Source organism: Lygodium microphyllum, chromosome 10 (genome assembly GCF_053477565.2).
Source record: "Lygodium microphyllum isolate KBCC chromosome 10, Lygodium_microphyllum_v1.1.10, whole genome shotgun sequence".
Taxonomy (NCBI): Eukaryota; Viridiplantae; Streptophyta; class Polypodiopsida; order Schizaeales; family Lygodiaceae; genus Lygodium; species Lygodium microphyllum.
In genome coordinates, this window is record NC_141144.1 from 35,015,716 (window position 1) to 35,038,049 (window position 22,334).

Here is a 22,334-nt window from a genome sequence, read left to right on the forward strand (position 1 = left end):
CCCTCCGCTGATTCCCCCAACCCCACTGAAGCTCTTCTATAGCTCAAGGATTGACCCCAAGATGCATTGCTCATACATAGAACACATTCGATACATGCTCCACTCTTTAAATTAATCCTTCCACTAGATGTAATATATTCCTTGTTGAACACTCCCCAAGGAGATTGATCACTAGCTCTACAGCTTGGGGTACCTCACCTCCTCAACATAGGTTGTTGTTCATGAAGACAATTGTTATACATCTAGGATGATGCCATATGTTGCATTGTCATGCCGCTACATGCACAACGTGTAAAAAAAATCTAGAGTGTGGCTTTTTTATTGATTTAGAGAGCTAATGCCATTTTAGACATTAGTGTTAGTGTCCATGGTTCAAAAATATTAGATTTCTGGACAAGTTTTAGCCAATTTTTTGATATTCTAGATATTATATATTGTAAAAATCCATAAAATTATAGACAACTTCTAGATTAGGATGACATGTAAAAGAAAGCATGTAGCTTTCAACCAATTTGAGAGGATTTTATGTAAAAAGAGAGATTGATGAAATCGCGCGACACGCAATTGCTATTTTCAGGCAATGAAGAGTACTCCAAAGTGGGAGATGAAGAAGGAGTGATTTGGCACGATTCTCACCAGGTGTCCTGATATTTAACCCCTCTTTCGGAGTCAATGGAAGTATCAGATTGGTGATTTGAGCAGCATAGAGGAAGGTATTATTTTATACATGTTTTTGTCTATTAGAGTTATATCTTCTCATAATGCTGAAAGAAAATTGAAAGGCTTCATCTCTGTTAGTATTCTTCTACATTTTATAATTCTTTTTGGGAGTATTCTTCTATGTTTCCAATTTCTTCGAACCCCTTCTCTTCCATCTACTCCTCTCCCTGAATCTACCTTCACCCTGTTGTCTCTTATCTTCAAGAACTTGGCTTGAAACCTTCAACCCTTCTCTTATCTCTACCATCTCCGGAGTCTAAGCTCTTAAACCCCCATACATTCTTCTCTTGCCAAACCCCTGTGGTGACCTTCAACCCTATGCAGTGTGACATTGGTGAACCCGATGTGAAGGTCGGTGTAAGAGAGCTTCAAGATGGGGGATTTTTCAGGAGATAGTCTACAACAATTGGTGTGCATATTTCAATAGACTCAGCAACAAAAAGTCCAAATGTTACAACAACAACAACAGAGGCAAGACAAAGAGAAGATTGATTCCACAGCTATCAAGGCCCTAGAAGAAGTTGGGTGTAAATTAAAATAATTTAATGGTTAAAATGTCTCTGTTTTCATTCGTTTGTATGTTGAGAAAATGCTCTCCGTTGGTGTACCACAACATGCATGGAGCCGTTATTTTGCCAGACTAGCCAAGCATGGTCTTCAAGAAAGAATCCATGGTCTTTTCCAACAAGATGCGGATTGGGTTGCATTCAAAAAATCCCTACGTGAAGAATTCTTCTTAGAAGACTCTGGCCTTATGACGAAGAAAAGTTTCATTGTTTGGGTTGAGAAACCCAACAAAGGCTTAGCTGCAACAACTCTATACCATGAGTTTGAAAGTAAATTTGGACAACTTGATGCTGAAGACCAACAAAGTATGGAAGGTCAGAAGATTGAATTATTCCTTAAGACTATAGATCCCATTCTGCATGAGAAGCTTGTTAATCACTTAGAAGATGCTACCTCTGAATCAAGAGCCAAGATTACATGGAAAATTGTTACTGATGCAGTTAACATAATTGCTCGAAGAGAGCGGATGCGACTAAGATTGGGCTCTACTTCACTCAACTTCAACAACTCCATTGATGGAGCTTGTTCCACCTTCAAAATCCCCTATTCCTTTGACTAATCAACCAGCTCTTTCTTCTTCTGTTTCTTCTAAAAAAGATTTCATGGATAAATTCATTAAAAGCATGTGTGACCTTCATTTGAATCTTACAGAAATTAGTTCCAAGGTGGAGAAGGTGGGTGTCAAAGTTGAAGAATGAGGATGATCATCAACTCAAAGACCCATGACAGAAGGCTTTAAGAGGAGTTGTATTTGATGTGACAGTCAACAACATGACAAGAGAGAGTGTTCTGCCTTCTGTGAGGTTGAAGCACAAAAGCTCATCTTTTGGAAAGATGAAAAAATTCATGCAGTTGAAACCGGTCTTCCATTGGAGCCCAAATTTTGGCAACGGTTTAGAAGATTTCGTTGTAAAGAATGCCTACGCAACAATTGATGCAGCTACCTATGGGCTGAAAATTGAATCAACTAAATCAAATTTGAAAGCATGTAAAGTTAATGTGCAATCTAAAGTATGGATGCAGATACTAGATCAAATGGAATGTGGTAAAGCAACCAAAGAAGCTTTGGCTAATGCCAATTAGTGCATTCGAGGAATAATTGGTTGGGAAGAACCGGTAGATTCTTTTTCTGCCTTTGCACATTTGACTAATGTCAATCATAAAGAAGTCTTGATTGAAGAAAAGAGAAGAAGAGAATATGAACCAGGGCCTTCCTCTTCTGGCCCTCCGAAACGGGTAACTAGAAGAACGCATGAACGACCAAAGCTTGCTGAAAATATAACCCCGGATCAAGAGATGGAAGATGCACCTTAAACAAAGAAGACTGAGGGAAAGAAGAAATGCAAGTATTGAGGTTACAAATTGAAGTCTGACATAGAATCTGCAACCGATCTCAAACGAGACTTTAAAGAACGAATTCTAGAAAGCAAAATTGAATTCACCTTAGGCGAAATTCTTCGAATTGCCAAACATGAATTCCATGATGTAATTATTAATGTAATCAAAAGGAAACGATAATATGTTGGTGATGAAGCTAAAGAAACAATGCATGATTTTTTGCAAGTTCTTTGAGTTTTTGTGCAGGATGAAGAGAAGCTGACTTCATAAGGAATTCATCTTGAAGTAGTTAAAGAATTAATTGTAGCAATTAAAGTTAAAGATAAAGAAAGCATGAAGGCAAAAATTAAAGAAGTGAAAGCTGAAAATGTAATGGTCGACTGGTCCAAACCAGTTAGGCAACCCACCTCTCAAAAAAAAGGCAATCTACAACACATGCATGAGGAGGAAGAGACTGGGTTCATTCCAATCAGTCACTACTCCCGTATGCATTGAGAAAGAGCAACAACCGAGATAGTCGTCAAAATTGGAGAAAAAGTGTAACGTGTCCACTAGAATCATTCCGGACACGTCTTAGCAGTCCATCGGGAAGGATGTCTAGAAAGCTCCGCCCGGGACTCCCATGGAATGTTACGGGACTTGTGATCTAGGTCTTCCCGCGTCTGCCACGTAGCGGAAGTATCCTGGCCGTTCCCACTTAGGATCGACCTGAATTTGGGTTTTCCTGTTTGGTCATTAGCTAGCAACAACTAGCGTCAGACCCGAGCGAACTACTTTACGCAGAAACGCCAGGTCCGAAGCGGATTCACGCTGCACTTGGTTCAAGGAGAATGGGAAACGAGAGGGATGCAAGGCTCGACCTCTCTGCCATAAGGCATAGTCCCATTCCGTTCCCCTAAAACAACGTGAATCGGGTAATAGTTAATTCTAAGTCATCGTTCTCGTTACTTGTTTCGGTGATGACGATCATCCTCTGTTCGTTGAAGACTTTGAGAAAAGTTCCCGGCTAACCGGGACCACCCATCCATAGGACGGACCCATGGTCCATCCTCCGCACTTTCCTCGGTTTGTTTTAGTTATGTAATTACCTACCACATTAGTTTGACATATACAAACAGCTTCTTTGATTAACCCTGTTATGCACCGGTTCCTTCACGTAATCTTATCACAGGACATAAAGAAAACAATGCCAAACAACTTCTTTATTATCATTTTATCCTTTTATCTTTGAAATACAAGGAGTTCCCGCCCGTAGGCGTATTCATAATCCACCCGAAGGCTATCCAGTAATCCACCAGGGATCACTATTCCAAGCTTCCGCCCGTAGACTAGTATGCGGGCCTCGAGATCCAATCCCGAGTCACATTAGCCTCTTGTGCAGGGCCCGGAAGGCGAGGGATTTACGGCCAGAGCCCCCCCTGGCACCCAAGCGTCCTCCTGCTCCAAGCAGAACTCAACGGAAAGACCTCTCACGGCGGGTTCGGTCCACGTTCCCGGCGCGGTTAACAACCCCCTTGGTTAGGGTCAGGCAGGCAGTCGGGGGTAACTGAAGCTGCCTCTCCCTTCAGGCTTCAACCTGAAGCTTTAGATATATTTTCATCCTTTAGTTCATTGGGCAAACAATGCAAACAGTGCTTTCTAACTATTACAAGCACAATCAATTCCAGTGGTCGTTTTATTTGGCCAACTGTTAAAAAAGTAAATCATTCTCTCCGAATGCATCCAGCATTCGACCTGGGATCAAATTGTGACTTTGGCAAGATCCCCAAGGGTTTGTTTGTTCACCCTTTTATCCTTGGGTTAGGGCCATACCCTGTTAACCCAACTTAATCAATACCTTAGGTAATAGTAAATCCTGGCGACCATGTCGCTTCAATTTATTGATTGGTCATTTGCTTTCAGCCAAATACCTAACTCTCCTTTTTCTTGGCAATTATTCCTCAAGAAAGGTGAAGTAACAGGATGATTACTCATCCTCTTGTAAGTTAAATTCTTTCAATAACTTGCCAACCTCATTTCGAGAAATGACAGAACTCTCTTGTGGACAAGTCTCAAGTCTATACGATGATGCAACCTTTTTCACATGTGTTGCATCTATTCCACGGGATCATTTCACCCATTGAATGGTGTTTTCTGGTCACGGAGTTACCTCCAGCCGAGTAGCAGGGTTTAGGGCGTCTTCTTACCCAGCTCATTATATTGGGCCATGGTCCTAGGAATTTCCAACTCAGTCGGAGTTTCATCATTTGAACGAATGATCCTTAGGATAAAACCTTAGATCATTTTATGTATGAACATCTAATTGATTCGACATTTCGTGAACGTGTGTAAGATCTTTGGGTTTGCGGGTTTAGACTTGGCAACAAGTGTAAAACTAGGTCGAATTCTTATTGCACTTGGCACTTGGGATACCTATCATATCGACTGAGCCATGCCCATATGAATCCCTTGTGTTTTAGGTTACTTAGACAACTCGATATACTTGTATTGTGACAAGGATGAAACTTCTAAAGGTAATAAACTAAATCCAATGGAGAACATTAGTTACAACTACACCAATACGCGTAAACATGCGATTCACTGCTTCCACGCATCACACGGTTCACAATAACCCTATCTTTCCTTGGCAAAGTAAAAAATGCCTGATAATCTGAACACTAACTTTCCTAGGTCCTACTAGGACTTGCATCAAATAATCATGCCACTTGCGAGTCCATAGATCATTTTCGTGCCCTTCTATTCCTTTTCGAATAAGATCTTATGGGTGTTAACTTTTCCTCATGAATCATTACAAGGAAGATTCATCTAAAAATGGGACATGCCATTAATTTTTCCATGCCTAGTAAAAAGGTGTACCTCAATAATTTCAACCTTGTAATGAGGCAACAGTTGTCCTAGGCTCGTCACTTTTGAATACACAAAAGGAATCTTGCTGATAAGGTCCTACAAATGCATAGACACCTTATGCTCTTACCATTCATTCCATTGAACGTACCAATGATCAATTTTCATATCTTAAGCTATTTCTAATAAATGTTCAAATAGCCAATTCATTTTCCAATTGCATTTAACTTGACTAGTTGAATTCGAACATGCATGAGTGCTTCCTAATCCATGAAGTTTATCATGATTAACTCAATACTTCTGTGTGGAATCCAAATAGATCAAACCTGGACTTGTGGACTCCGGGAAATATCCTCGTAAATACCAAGAGAAGATCCTTCCGCAGGCGCGTCTTGTGACTTTTTAGGGCCCATCATGACATAATTACGGTCTTCCAGGTTGCCTTTTCCCTTACGCAATCGGTGAATTTGCTTGCCCTGGTACGAAGCCTCAAGATCTTGTTCTTTTCTCCCTGGTACGCAGGAGATCCCTTTTGAATTGTGGATCCTTGGGAATACCAGCTTGGGGAATTTGGCCTTATGGAAGGCCTTGCGGGGTTGGAGCTTAGTTTATGAATGGATTTTCAACAATTGGACCTTACGAGGATGTTCGCGGAAAGGGCTCTTGCAAATTGGCCTTGCAAGAATGGAGGCTTTAGAGTTCTTCTTCTCCTTCCCTAAAATCCTAGGACCGGCCTTGTAGGTGATTAGTGGGAAGGGCCTTTATGGGCTTCCTCCCTTATTCTTCAAAATCCCGGCCCAGGGATGACTGGTGGGAAGGGGTCTTTGTAGCCTCCTCTTCTTCAAAGTCTCGGATGGACTTATTGGGTGATTGGTGAGAAGGCTCGTCGCCTCCTTCTCTTCAAATCCCGGGGGTGTGGATAGACCCATGGGGGAAATGTAGTGGGAAGGGGGCTTAAGGAAGCCCCCTTAGAAGCTTCCTAGAGAAGCTTCTAAGAAGCTTCTGTCAGCACGTGGCCACGTCGGCAGGGGGGGTCGTGATCCAGCGGCGGCGGCGGACTGAGGTGGCCGGGCGGCTTTACGGCAGTGGACTGTGGCGGCTGGCGGCTGGTGGACTGGGCGGCAGCGTTTCCTTCCCTACCTCCCACAGCGACGGCCTTCACACGACACGGCGACCTTCCCTCCAGCACGTTCAGCACGTCCTCCTCCCTCTTACGTTCGGCCTCCTTCCTTCACGGCAGCCTTCCGCCCATTGTTCCTATCCCCCCTCTCCAAAAGGGGGTGTTTATATAGGCATGGGGGGAAAGAGGGCCTCCACACACGTGGAAGACTCCTCCCCATGCAATCTGACCTTCTCCTCCCTTGGCCATTCCTCCCCACACTCCCTCTCCTCCAGCCATGCATCGGCTGGGGGAAGGGATAATAATAAAAAAAATTTGCCTTGAATTACTCAAAATGCCCCTCCCAAGAGGGTGTTTTTGTGAGACTGGCGGTTTTGAACTCCCGGTTTTGATTTACCAATGCGGAGGATCCCATTTCACGCGTGCGGGTCACACATTACACTGCCAATAATTTCAATGCAAGAGATAACCTTTGCACAAGGTTTACGTCGTGTGCGGGACGTCAATATTTACGGTACGCAGTTGCGGAAATATTACAAAAAGAAATAGCATGTATTGCACTCCTAGACCATGGTTCTGAAATAAACGTCATGGCAAGGAGTCTCTATGAAAGTGGCGGATGGCCCATAGATGTTGATCCAAGCTGGTGAATGAGAGCTGCAAACAACTCTTCTAAAGAGTTATATGCTGCATGTCCTAATGTGCAAGTAACTATTGGAGACATAAAAGACAATTTTCACTTTTTTGTTCAAGACTCTTGTAGTTACCCTATCATTCTTGGGCAACCTTACATTCTAAAGCCTGCTTGGAAACAAAAGCTCTTGATGATGGTTCTTCCTATGCTCAAATCCGAAGCAAGGATAATGAACGAGCTGTCCAATCTCTTCCTGTGTGTGTTAACCATCATTGAAACAAAGATCTAATGCGTGATTATCCTATGCCTCCTAATGCCCAAGAATTCAAGGGTTTTTGGGCTGCACTACTGTAAAAGGAGGCTATGGCAATGCGTCATGTAAAAAGATTGTACCCCCTTATGCTATAGAAATTATGTCTTAAGAAAATCAACATGTATGTATAGCCAATAGTATGGGATATTATAAGTCTCTTCCAACCATGACAAAATCTGAAAGAAAATACTTATGTCATGTAAAAAGGATGCTGAAAACTTATGATATGATGGATGAAAATGAAGATATTTCTGGTATATTTTCTGGACTGATTACTACTGACATAGTGGTTGAAATATATGCAGCTGCTCATGCAAAAAATCAGGCTAAAAATCAGTCCATAGAAGTATGTACATTGGATTTTTATCAAACAATTCAAGAATTTGTTGAGCAGGAAGACATTTGTTTACTCAACAAGGCTGAAGCGCAAGTGGAGACAAAATACAAGATGGTGGATAAGAAAGTCAAGCCTGTGGTAGACCCAATACCTCCTGAAAGTGAAGGGCTAGCTAATAGGGTAACAAATCAGCCAAGTCTTTGTGATCCTTCCAACATTGGTCACAAATTTACATCTGAAAGTATAAAAGAGCTCAAAATAGGTGATAATTATTTCCTTTCACCGGATGAAAAACACCATTTTATGCAAATGCTAATGAAACATGGAAAAGCTTTTGCATTTCAATCAAATGAAATAAGCTGTGTGGATCGAAATATTATGGCTCCTATGGTCATTTTTACAGTCCCACATGTGCCTTGGAACCTCCAGCTTATTCCTGTTTCCAAAGGCGCATTTGCCTAAATTACTAGAACTTCTAAATGAAAAGATCAAAATGAAGATTTTAGAACCTTCTTCAGCACCTTACTCAAATTGATGGTTTACCGTACCCAAGAAAAATGGATCTTTACGATTTATCCAAGATCTATAGCATGTTAATGGTGTCACAATCTGAAATGTTAGTTCGGGTCCAATTGTTGACGAGTTTGCTGAAGCTTTTGCAGGTAGAGCAATTTATTCTATGGCCGACCTATATTCAGGAGATGACCAATTTCGGCTTTCATTAGAAAGCCGAGACATTACCACAATGAAGACACCTCTTGGATTGGTCCGCATGTGCACTCTACCACAAGGTGCAACAAACTCCGTAGCTCATATGATGAATGTCGTGCACAAAGTCTTAAGAGACTTTATTCCACAACTTACTCTTCCATTTCTTGATGATGTACCTATCAAGGGATGTGAAGTCAATGAAAAAAATGAGGAGCTTGACGAAGATGGCTGCAGGACATTTGTAGTTAACCATATTCATGATTGTGATAGCATTTTGACAAGGCTAGAAGAGGTACATCTTACCCTTTCTAGAGCTAAGTCAATTTTTGGAGTAGAAGAAATCCTAGTGGTTGGACATCTGTGTGGGCTCTACAGACGTAAACCTTCACCAATCAAAATAGATGCCATCAGCAGAATGCAAGAAAAATGCACAAATATCTCAGCGGTGAGAAGACTTATTGACGCATGTGTATTCTATCTCATATGGAAACCACATTTTGCTCATGTCACCGAAAAACTTTATCAATTATTAAGAAAAGGCCAAAGATTCTCTTGGGAAAAAGAACATACTCTCATTGTACGCAAACTAAAGAAGTTGTTAATTTCATACCCCACTCTCAAAAAGGCTAATTATTCAAATGGTCAACCCATCATCCTTACTATGGATACAAGTCCCATTGGAATAGGATGGGCTATTGGCCAAGAAGACGTTGAAGGTAACATGTATGCAATTCATTTTGGAGCAAAGGTTCTCAATGAACGTCAAAGAAGGTATGCACAAGTAAAAAGGAAATTGTGGGGAGTTGTAACAACATTAAAATGTGATTGTGAATACTTTATAGTTGCTTCCGTAGTGGTAGAAACTGATTATCTTCCACTCTTGGGCATGATTGTCAACTGCTCTACACCCAATGTTGCTATGCTAGGATGGATTGCATATATTAAATCTCTCAACCCCGAATTAAAGCATATTGTAGGAAAGGTGAATCCACTTGCTGACATGCTATCACGTACAAGTCATGAAAATGAAGAAGAGCTGATGGGAGAAGATAAAGCTGAAAAATCTATACTTGCTGAATTTCATTCCATGGCTATTGAAAGTACCTTTTCAATTGCTGCATATACAAACCCAAAGCTGAATCTTGCAGCAACAAAGCTCAAATATTTATCTATGGAAGAAGGGTGGTCAACTAGAAGCTAGCATGCTCATTGCATTGTTCAAGTTATAGTTCATTTCCTTGAAGAAAAGTATAAAGAAGATATTTTAGCACAATGAAAAAGGAGGAGTCTTGGACTTATGAAGAGTTCAAGCATATTAAGAGGAAAGCTTATGGCTTTTTTCTTAAAGAAGGGCATCTATGGAAGCACGCAAAGAAGAAGAAAGGAGTACCTGTCCGAGTTTTAGGTAACAAAAGATTGCAACAACAGGTAATGAAGGAATTTCATGAAAGCCTGTGGACTGGCCATAGAGGCATATGGGGAACTTTTAGTAAAGTCAAAGAAAAATATTGGTGGCAAAACATGTATCGGGACATAGCACATTTTGTTGAAACCTATTATGTGTGTCAAATGTATTCTATGGTCAAGCATTGAGATGGGTTACAACCAACTTATCCTTTGTCTATACATTATAGATGGGTTATTGATCTTATAACTATGCCTACAGGAATATGGAATATGCAATATTTACTGCTTGCAAGAGAGGATCTAACCAATCAAGTTGAATGCAAAGCCTTAACAACCAAATCCACTCAACCTGTTTGCCGTTTTTTGCTTGAAGAAGTGTTTTGTAGATATGGTTGTGTGGGTAAAGTAACTGCAGATAGAGGAGAGTTGGATGTTGATGAGACACACAACATCTTTGCTCAATTAGGTATTAAGTTGGCTTTAACATTAGCCTAAAACCCTGAAGGCAATGGGAAAAGTGAGAGAGGGAACCAGCCTATTCTCAAAGCTCTAGCAAAGTCTTGTAGAGGAAAGATCAAAGAATGGCTTAAAATGCTATCTTTTGCATTATGGGCTGACCGGACTACTCACAGTATAGAGACTGGCTATGTGCCAGCTGAACTTATGCATGGACAACAACCAATTATGCCAATTGAAGAATCCATTCTCACATGGAGTCTTCTACCTTATGAGGAAGGCATCAATAGAGAAGAGTTACTGACTTTGCGCATATGGCAGCTAGAAAGAAGGCCTGAAGATGTTCAAGCAGCTATTGAGAAGCTAAAGACAGCAATACTAAAGAACAAAAGAAGATTTGATAAGCGACATTGATTTCGGCCAAGAGCAATTCAAGAAAATGACTGGGTGCTTATCTATTACAACAGCCTAGACAATCAATACATTGCTTCTAGGAAGATGGTAAAGCGTTGGTTTGGCCCGTATGTGGTAAAGGTCATTCATAACAATGCCACATATTCTGTAACGTGTCCACTTGTCCACTTGTAGGACACGTCTTAGCAACCCATCGAGAAGAGAGTCCAGAAAGCGCCGCCCGGCACTCCCACGAAATGTCACGGGGTTTGCGATCTAGGTCTTCCCGAGTCTGCCACGAAATGGAAGCATTCCGGCCGTTCCCACTTAGGATGGACCTGAATCAGGGTTTTCATAGTGGTCAAATTCCTAGAATAGTAGCTAGTGTCGAACCCCAAACAAACTACTTTACGCAGAAACATCAAGGTCAAAGCATATTCATGTTGCACTTGGTTCAAGGAAAATGGGAAACGAGAGGGATGCAAATCTTGACCTCTTTGCCCATAAGGCATAGTCCCATTCCATTCCCCTAAAACAACATAAATCGGGACTCTAGTACTCTAGATTCTAGGTCATCGTTCATTGCTGTCAATTTTCTTTGAGAAAAGTTCTCGGCCAACCGGGACCACCCTTCCGTAAGACGTACCCATGGTCACATCCATCGCACTTTCCTCGGGGTTGCTTTAGTTTCCTAATTACCTATCACATTTAGTTTGACATGCAAAGAGAGCTTCCTTAATTAGCCAATTAAACACCGATTCCTTCACGTAATCTTAGCACTGACATAGAAAAACAATGTCAAACAAGTTCATTTTCAACAATTCGTCTTATTTATCAATCTTTGGAATACATCATATAATCTAGCTCGAAGGCTATTCCATAATCTAGCGCAAAGGCTAATCCATAATCCATCTGAAGGCAATCCAGTAATCCTCAGGGATTACTAATCCAAGTTTTCGCCTGTAGACTAGTATGCGGGTCTCAAGATCCAATCCTAAGTCAGGTCGGCCTCTTGTGTAGGACCCGGAGGCAAGGGATTTACGACCATAGCCCCCCTAGCACCCAAGGGTCCTCCTACTCCAAGTAGCACCCACGAAGAGACCTCTCATGGCAGGTTTGGTCCACATACCAGGCGCGGCTAACAACCCCCTTGGTTAGGATCAGGCAGACAGTCAGGGGTAATGAATGCTGCCTCTCCCTCCAAGCCTTCAACCTGAAGCATTAGTTACTTTTCCATCTTTAGTTCATTGAGCAAAGAAGTACAAACAATGCTCTTAATTGTACAAACACAATCAATTCAGTGGTGGTTTGTTTGGACAACTGCTAAGGTGTGAAACCTTCTCTCCGAATGCATCCAGCATTCGATCCGGGATCGAGTGCGACTTGGCAAGATCCCCAAGGGTTTTGTTGTTTGTTTACCCTTTTATCCTTGGGTTAGGGTTTATACCTTGTTAACCCAAATTAACGAACACATTAGGTCTCCTTATATTAAGGTTAATAATTTCCTGGGCAACCTTGTCACCCTAACTTGATCGGTCAATTTCTTGCTAGGCAATACGTAACTTCCCTAACTTGGCAAATCAACCCAAGGAAGGATGATGTAGCGGGATGATCACTCATCCTTTTTGCAAGTTAGATTTGCATTAGACTTGCCAACCTTGTTCCAAGGAGTGGTAGTTCTACTTTGTGATTTAAACACAACATCTTGTGATGTTGCAACTTGTTGCATAGGTGTCGCACCTGACTTATGGGATTATTTCTCCCATCACACGGTATTCCTTGGTCAAGGATACCTTGGTCATGATGTAGGGTTTGGGAGTCCTCTTGACTCAACCCAACCCTAATCTTACTAAGCTGACAATGTTTGGCCCTAGGGTTTCTAAAATCAATCGGAAGTTTAGTATTAGGCCAATTTACCCTAGGGTAAAAAATCTAGATCTTTATTGCATGGGCGTCTAACTAACCCTAACATCCTGTGTATGTGGGTAGGACCTTTAAGGTCGAAAGTCTTGACTTGGCATTTCAAGCGTGATACTAGGTAGAATCTTATCGCGACTTAACTCTTCCTAGGGTATTGAGGTAATCATCATTTGAGTTACATCATTGCAAGCAAATTTCCTAATCGATCTAATTGCCTTGCGACAAGAGGTGATCTTTCCATAGAAGAGATGTAAATACATAAATTTAAGATACAACATTCCATGCAAGTATGCCATTCATAAACTTTTCCTTTTATGCAACTACAAGGACCATTTCTTTTTCTTGCCTAAACTATAATGATTGACACTTAGGGCTAACTTGTATAAAACCTACATTGAATTTCATCAAGAACTAAGCTCATAACCCTTCGCTTAATGCATTGAATTCAAGCTTTAATATGAAATGCATCTTTTTCTAAATACAACTTCGATAAAAGAAGTTCATGCATGACGAATGTCATAAGACTATTATTGACTTAATCCATCCTACAACACCTAACCCAACCTAGGATGTAATTAGCATTGCATGCAACTTGCAAGGTACATAAATCCCTTTCATGCAATGCAACTACTTGGACAACATCCAATGGACGACAACGATTATCTCATACAAAACCACAAGTGGAAAACTATTACCTAAATGCTTTATGCGTTTTTCTTTTTCGCGGGCAATCAAGGATGCATTTAAACAAATCCACATTTTTTGCAAAATGAGATTAGGATTGCAACTTGGAAGTGCAAGTAATGTGCAACATGCAACTAAATCTTGTAAGACGAATGAATAATTACATTCATAATTTTACCCATGAAAATTAAATGTGCCCAATGCATCCCTTTTATGCGGAATTAATCTTCTAAGAACCTGGGCATTGGGGTTTGGGGCATTATCCACATGCGAACTCGAAGTAGAAGCTCCTGCATGTACACCTCTCGCCTTTAACAGTGGGGCCATTTATGTGGTGTATTTTTGTCGCAGCAGCTTCCCTTGGGTTACTCGCACGTCCCGAAGACTCACAGTCCACGATCTCCCTCTCCTGCGCAGGATTAGGGACCTTGGAGGCTTGGGTTTGAATTCCCCGAGGGAGCACGGGGAAACCAGGCCTATGGAGGCTTAAGACTAGAAGCTTCTAATGCTTCTCTATCAGAATGATCGTGGAGAGAGAAAATGAGGAGGTGATGATGAGGATAATGACAAAGATGATAAAGGATAATGATGATGATGATGATGATGAAGATGATGATAATAATAATGATGATGAGGGGGTTAATAGAAAAAAAAAAGAAAAATTTTAACCATTATCCTTTTGCCTTTCCCGTAAAGGGTGTTCTCGTGCAGCCTTACGGTCTTCAAGCCGCGGCCTCTTATGCACCATGTGGGTAAAGCTTATTAACGCACGAGGGTGGAGCATTTAGCTCAGGGTTCTTCTAGTCACGGGGAGATTATTTTAAGCTACTCTTGCGCGGGGCATGTAGTGGTCAAAATTCATTAATATTTTGTGGGAAATATTACATATTCATTGGATAGATTGGATAGAACAAGCATGAAGATACCCATAGCTGGAAAAAGAATCAAGCTCTTCAAACAAATAGAAAGTTCAGCATATGAGTTAGAAGACTTGGATATAATTTAAGAGCATGAAGACATAGAGGAAGAAGAAGAGGCACAAGATGAAGACATTGAAATGGCAGAAGATACTTCTTCTGACATTGTAGATTCGTAAGACTTTGGCACATGCCAAAGGATGTGCAGGTTAGGAGAGGGTGGATGTCATGCCGCTACGTGCACACCGTGTAAAAAAATCTAGAGTGTGTCTTTCTTATTGATTTAGAGAGCTAATGCTATTTTAGACATTAGTATTAGTGTCCATGGTTCAAAAATATTAGATTTTTGGACAAGTTTTAGCCAAAAAATTTATATTCTAAATATTATATATTGTAAAAATCCATAAAACTAGAGACAACTTCTAGATTAGGATGACATGTAAAAGAAAGCATATAGCTTTTAGCCAATTTGAGAGGATTTTATGTAAAAAGAGAGATTGACGAAATTGTGTGATGCACGATCGTTGTTTTCAGGCAGTGAAGAGCACTCCAAAGTGGGAGATGAAAAATGAGTGATCTGGCAGAATTGTGATCAGGTGTCCTAGTATTTAACCCCCCTTTCGGAGCCAATGGGAGCATTAGATTGGCGATCTGAGCAACATAGAGGAAAGTATTATTTTATATATGTTTTTGTCTATTAGAGTTATATCTTCTCATAATGCTAAAAGAAAGTGACATGCTTCATCTCTGTTAGTATTCTTCTACATTTCCTAATTCTTTTTGGGAGTATTCTTCTACATTTTCAATTTCTTCAAACCCCTTCTCTTCCATCTACTCCTCTCCCTAAATCTACCTTCACCCTGTGTCTATTATCTTCAAGAACTTGGCTTGAAACCTTCAACCCTTCTGTTATCTTTACCATCTTCAGAGTCTAAGCTCTTGAACCCCCATACATTCTTCTCTTGCCAAACCCCTGTGGTGACCTTCAACCCTACGTGCAGCGACAACGTGCAATGCAATTTTTTATGATTCACAGTGGTCAATCATTTTTTATCTACAACTAGCATTGTGAAGGTGAAAAAATATTTATTTTCATGCCTTTACTCCAAACATAATTTCTACATTGTATAGGGCCACCACCGAGCATGCTCGTGCTACTGGACTCTTAATTTTCAAAATCACGTGTCCTATATGCCATACATTAAAAAAACATAAAAACTCAGCATATTATAAGTACTTAACATCCCCCTTTCCCCTACGGCTTAAGATTGTGCATTCGTCGATGGTAGATTTAGAGAGCATTTTTTATGTTTCATCAAAGCAGTAAATTACCCACTTTAACATAAAGATAGGGCTAAAATGAGGCATATATTATTTTTTTCTATTTTTTGAAATAAAAAATTTATTTTTTATTTTTTTCTATTTATTTATTAATAAATACTAATATTTTTTAACTTACTAATTTGGAGTGATTAAGCTTACTGAGAATTGATTTTATATCACATTCCATCCCATACGAATACCATACACACAACAAAACCCCAAAACCACATGATTTTTCCTTGATTTTCCTCAAAACTGTAATGTTGCAGGTTTGGCATATTTAGCAAGAAATTATTAGATGACTAATTTTTCTTGATTTCTTTAACATTTCTTATCAATCACAGCATTGACAACCAAATGCAACCATTTCCAACTAAACATTATCATAAAACGATTAAATTTTTATCTTACTCATAAAATCACGCCTTATGACGTGCGTATCTCGTAATTGGAGGCACGGTAATGCTTTCGAACAGGTGTTGACGACCTTTCCAACCTCGATCAAGGCTTCTTCATGCTCCAGCATCATCCCACAATCAAAATCTCTCATCTCACTCCACTCCCTTTTCTCATAGAATCAACCATGGAAACACACAATAAGAGGAGAGAGGAGAGAGGAGAGAGGAGAGAAAATACTAAAAATTAGCATTTTGATTCCTTGCATGATAATCTACACATCCATAGTCAAATTGAAGCTCTTGAGAAGTAGATCAGGCATGTGCCATCATTCCTTGATGATCCCTAACCCCTTGAAGAGGTGCAAATCTCGTGGGTTTTTGGGCTAAAAACTTTTTGCATCCCCTCCTTGCCTTGATTAAATTTTTTGGAGTTTTGAGCCTTTTAATTAAGTCTTAAGGTTTAAACATTTAAAAAACTAGTTCAACTTCTCATGTTCACACTATAAACGAAGTGGATTTTTGCATTTTGGCAGGGCAAACGAACTTGTATTTGAGATCTAATTGGAAAAGTGGATTTGTGGCATGGAAATCTATAAACCCAGACTCCATCACACACTTTTTGGCTCCCAGATCACATAGCTGCTTTATAAGGCAAAACCTTGCGGGGATTAAATGGGGGGTCAAATGACCTCCGATTGACGAACCAAGACTTGTGTTGTGTTCTTGGCATCAAATTCTATCTAGAAAAACTCCAACTCATCGATCCACAACCGTTTCATTTTCGATGAAAAATTGGTCTTTTATGCCTCTTGGGCACTTTTCCGCTTCAAAAAAGGGTCCGAACATCCATCTCTCGGTAGTCCTTTAGGACTTTAATTAGATTTCCTTGTATACATAATTGATATATGTCAATGTTATTAACATTACACTATGACAATGATAGCTACTAAAATCATAATTATAGCCTTCAAAGCAATTGGTATTTTCTTATGAAATATTTGGTAGAATGGGAGCATCTTGAAAGGGAGAAGAAATACAATATATTGAGATTCTCATAGAAGGTTTATTGAGAAATATTATCATGCTACTAATACATTTGTGGATATGCATGCCACGTGGTGCAAGTGTAAAAATATAATATGTGTTTGATAAGCTTCCAGGTTACATATTTCCTTCAATGCACTAAAAGTTGGATAAGCCTTCCACAGTCATGGTCAAGAAACATCGAATTCCTTTAGATGGATGCTATGTAGTGGTCTCTCTTGTGACACAATGAAATTTTCTTGTAGTAGAGTTATGAAATGGCCATAAAATTCATGCTAATACTGTTAGAAATGGCTACTACAAAGGCTTAGACTTGCTTGAGCACACAAATAGGTAGGCCAAGTATCCTATAGTTGCAAAAGAAGAGAAACAATTTGATGAGCTTCTCACGTAAATGTATAATCACTTAAATTTAGAGTGTGTAGTCACCATGGGCATGGTGAGGCACTATAAAATTTCTTTGAAATGATGCATTACTAGGGTTTTTCTCATGCTAGATACATCCTCAATTATATCTTGAATGTGGCAACATAAAAGGAACAAATAAGATTGAAATGATGATGCAAATATTGTTGCAATGGAATTATTTTTGGAAACATTTTCATACTCCTAGATTTTTTGCTTGCTACTATCTCTTGGAGATGATCTACTAATCCATGAAGGTTTTAGTTGTAGATTGCTACTTTCTACTAGTGTTGTGTGGTGTTGCTAAGGAACAGCACCCTGCTAACCCGTGCTACTGAACCTCTTAAAACTTATATGAACCACAACCTATATGCTAAGATATGTAAAGAAATCAGCAACTTAATCAAATAACTTTCCATTATAGCCCCACACCCCCTACCATTTAGATTTAGATTGATTGCACAAATGTAGGAAGATTCATGCAAAGACAAAGCACATTGAGGTATGCTATCACTTCATTAGAGGACAAGTCTATTGAGCTTGTCAAAATCTCAACTGAAGAGAATCTTGTAGATCTACTCACTAAAAGTCTCTCAACAGAACCTTTTTTCTTCTTCAAGAAGATGATATGAGATGATCTCTATTCCTCATCCAATTGTACTTTATATATATTTTTACTTTGTTACTTTTTTCTTGTTCTCTCCTCACTAGGGGCACGTTTTCCTTTAAGTAGGATATTGTTGGGGGTAAAGGCACATGTGTCTATTCACCTATGTATTTATTACATAGATAATATCCATACATTTGTACATCGCATGTGACACACGCCCATCATTGTCACTTTATTCTTTATTCTTTCACTGACATTTGAATAAGGGAAGGGTGTTCACACATTGCGGATGTTGGAGTTCCCACATATGGTGTCTCTCTCTCTTGCTGGCTTGCTCCATCCACCATAGCTCTTGCTTTCACTTGTGTTCTTTCACTCAAGCTCTATCTTTTAGGAAAGATCAATTGAGAGAGAGAGAGAGGTAAAGAGGAAAGGAGGGAGGTAAGGGAGAAATAGAGGGAGGGTGAGAGGAAGAGAGAAGAAGAGAGAAATAAAGGGGGGGAGAGAGGGAGGGAGAAAGAGAGAGAGAAATAAAAAAGGAGGGTAAAATAAAGAGAGGGATGGAGAGAGAAAAACATATAGAAGAGGGGGAGAGAGATAAGTAAACAAAATAAAGAGGGGAATGGAAAAAAGAGAAAGAGAGAGAGGGATAGAGATAAAGAGGAGGGGAGAAAGTAGAAATAAAGGGAGGAAGGGAGGCATGTCATGTGCAGCTAGCATTTCACCCTCTTGTTTCCACTCCCCACCGATCACCCCTACTCACTCTCTTCCCATTTCCGATGCACCACACTGCTCCCCTTCATCTCCACAAACTTTTGCAAAAGCTGGCATAGATAGAAAGTCGAATACAATACAAGAGAAAATGGCTTGAACTTCTGTAGCAAGCCCCATCCACTCATCGTAGAAGATAAGCCAGTGACCCAAGGGACTCCTGAGAACCTTTCCCACACCATATTAGAAGTAGGTCCCTCTAGTTCTAACCAGAACAACTTGGACTTGAAGTCCCATATTACTTTGCTCAGGCTAACTACTTGGGCTCAAAGGCACTCGAAAGAGGAGGAATCATAGACTTCAAGCCACCCCATTAAGAGTGGTACTGCAACTACTTTCCTGGCAATTATCCCAATAACCGTACCTAGTTCCCTCAACTCTACATAAGAACTCATCATTCCAGTAGAGTTATCCCGAGATTGCCTTGTGTTTCCTTAAGTATGTGACAAAGGCCTCCAATGCTACCTTGTAGTAACATGTGTGGTTCCTGTAAGGTAAAGTACAACAACTGCACCAAGACAATGAGGCCCTCCTCATGGCCTAGGTTTAGTACTAGTAGGAGGAGCTTTATGACCAACAACATGGCCTCACTCCAAGTCAACCGTGAAGCTCAATTGGATTTGGTAGAGTTTTTTTTATTACTAATACAAGCGAGCCATAATAGATTCTACCTTCCTACATGGATGACTTGGTGCACGTGAATACCCAAAGAATAGCAACTTTATCGATTTGGATATGGTGCAAACCTTACATGCCAGCTTCCAGATGAACCTATGGGATACTTGGGAAGAAGAAATCCGGAGATTTCGGGGTGTGCTCATAGATTCCTACTCCCAATTGCCATCGCTACTGCATCGAATGATGATTTGGATGCTAACCCTAAGTCCCAATTGTCGGATAATGGTTTGGATGATGACACCCAATTCCAATTGTCCGATGATGATTTGAATGCCAACACCAAGTCCCAATTTTCAACCCATCTTACCCTCTCGAATCCTATCCCAGCTGCCCACTACTGCTGCCGTCGATAATAGTGATGCCACAACACCATTTTCATCTGCACTTGTTGCCTCTCCTTCCACCACTACCTTGGTAACCACACTCTAGTAGAAGGCTACAATCTCCACCACCACCCATATTCCCCATGGTGTGCCTACAAAACCTCGAAAAATGGCACCAATTCCTTGTCCCACTCCGATTGCCACTATGTCAAAGACATGATAGTAAAGAGAATCAGAAGCACCCACTAACTCCTAATATGGCTTTATTACCATTTGAGACGAAGTGGGGCATTGACTTTGTAGGTCACATTACCCCATCTTCCTCTACAGAGAAGAGGCATATCATAGTAGTGAATGACTATTTGACAAAATGGTTAGAAGCACAAGTGATGAGGAAGGATGATACAAAGGAAACTACTACCTTTGTTCTTGAATAGATAATCTATTGGTTTGGCCCACCAAAAGAGCTAGTGTCGACCGTGGCACTCATTTCCTGAATAATGCATGACTAGTAGATAAACATAACAAAATGACACCTTATAATTCATAGGTGAATGGGCAAGTTGAAAGCACCAATAAGTTCAAAAAACAAGTGAGATTGGGACAAGAAATTATATGTGGATATATGGGTGTATAATATAACCTTTAAATGAGCTATAAGCCACACTCCTTGAGATCAAGTTACCTACAATAAGATTTGCGATTTCTCTGGGGGATAAAGATGTAGTGTTTGAATTCTTTACGACCTTAGCACATCTCGATGAGCTTAAAATTCAGAGTTTCATGCATCAAGAGGTGGTTAAACATCACATGAAAGAACTTCATGACGTGAAAGCAAAGTACACCTTTAAAATAGGACAATTGGTCCTATACTATGATGTCTGTAGGGAGCTTTTTCCTGGGAAATTAGAGCCTAAGTGGGATGATCCCTACAGAATAGTTAGAATAGGTAAAAGTAAGTCCACCACATTATTAGCAGATTTACAGGGGGTGGAATTCAAGAATAAGAAACCTTAACAAGATTGAACCTTATCATCTATAAGTAAACTAAAGCATCAAATGCTTTGCAAGTTTATGCCACGTTGATTTGAAACCTGCAAGAGAGGATAACATTGGTTGATGAGGTGACGAATCCTCTATTTGGAGCACACATATCTAGAACAAAGATACTATGAGGGAAGGCTTGTTTGGTGGAGAAAAGGGTATAAGGTGATTGAGCAAGCAGACAAGACATTCATTTGCGAAATTAAGGTCTCCTACCATCACTGCTTGAGTGTCCTGATGATTATCCTTGTAGGTTTCCATGAGAAGGTGGGATGGAGCCTTTGGTTCACCCTCTAAATATGTTGAACTTTGATTATCATAGTTACAAATAGAGGAAGTGATGATGGCCATATGTGTAAACCATTTATAGACCTATTTGTATGTTAATGGAGCGTCCAGGGGTCCCAATAAGAAAGGGAGCATTGGGGTAGTCATTAAGGATCCCTGGCATACAGTCACGATGAGATTAGCTACCTACCTTAGGGTAGGATTTACTAGCAACATGGCAAAATATAAAGCCCTCATAATGGGACTGAATGTTACTAAAAGAGAGGCGGTATTCTCCTATTAGTAAAGGGGGATTCCTAGTTAATATTGAATCAACTCAATGGGATGTCATTAGTACGCAATCCCATCCCTTGTATGTATTATGATGCTACTATAGACCGGAGGGATGGATTGTAATGAAATAAAACTCATACCTTTAGTTACAGAATTAGCTTAATTATAGTTGGAGTACAAAGACAAGAGGGTGTCAATGTAATAGATATTTTAGTCTTTTTCTAAATTTCTCCATTTCTTGCCAAAGAATGGTAACTTCAAATATAGATGTCTCTTGATACAATGATGAAAGGGCTTCTACATAGTAAATTGTTCAATCATTTAAAGCAAAGCTTGCAATGTAAATAAAATGCTAGAGATGTGTATTTTTAATATATGACCGACATGTATTTTTTTGGGATTTCATTAGAGAATAATATTTTTTTGTGGATTGCATCTTCTTATCGGTTTGATGACTTGTCTTTTAAGATAAGGTTTGCTAAATTGGAAAGAGATGGTTTCCTTACCCAAGATAACTTCGTTGATTCGTAAAAGGAATAACCATAATGGTTGTTTGGATTGATGCTATAAAAAATGAATGTCATCTTAGATGATGATGATAGGTTAATTTCTTGATTATGTGTTTGCACAAAATTTCTTGTGCCCTCATGGGCGGATTTATAGTTATGCATTGAACCTCTCCTAAGGTTTGTAGTGGGAGCACATCACCAAGGCACTATTTCACTAAGTTGGAGGTTAAGACTCACCCCAGATGTGAGAGGTCTCTCCATAGGGAGGGCATTAGGCTAGGAAGCCACAACGATACTAGGGGGCTCT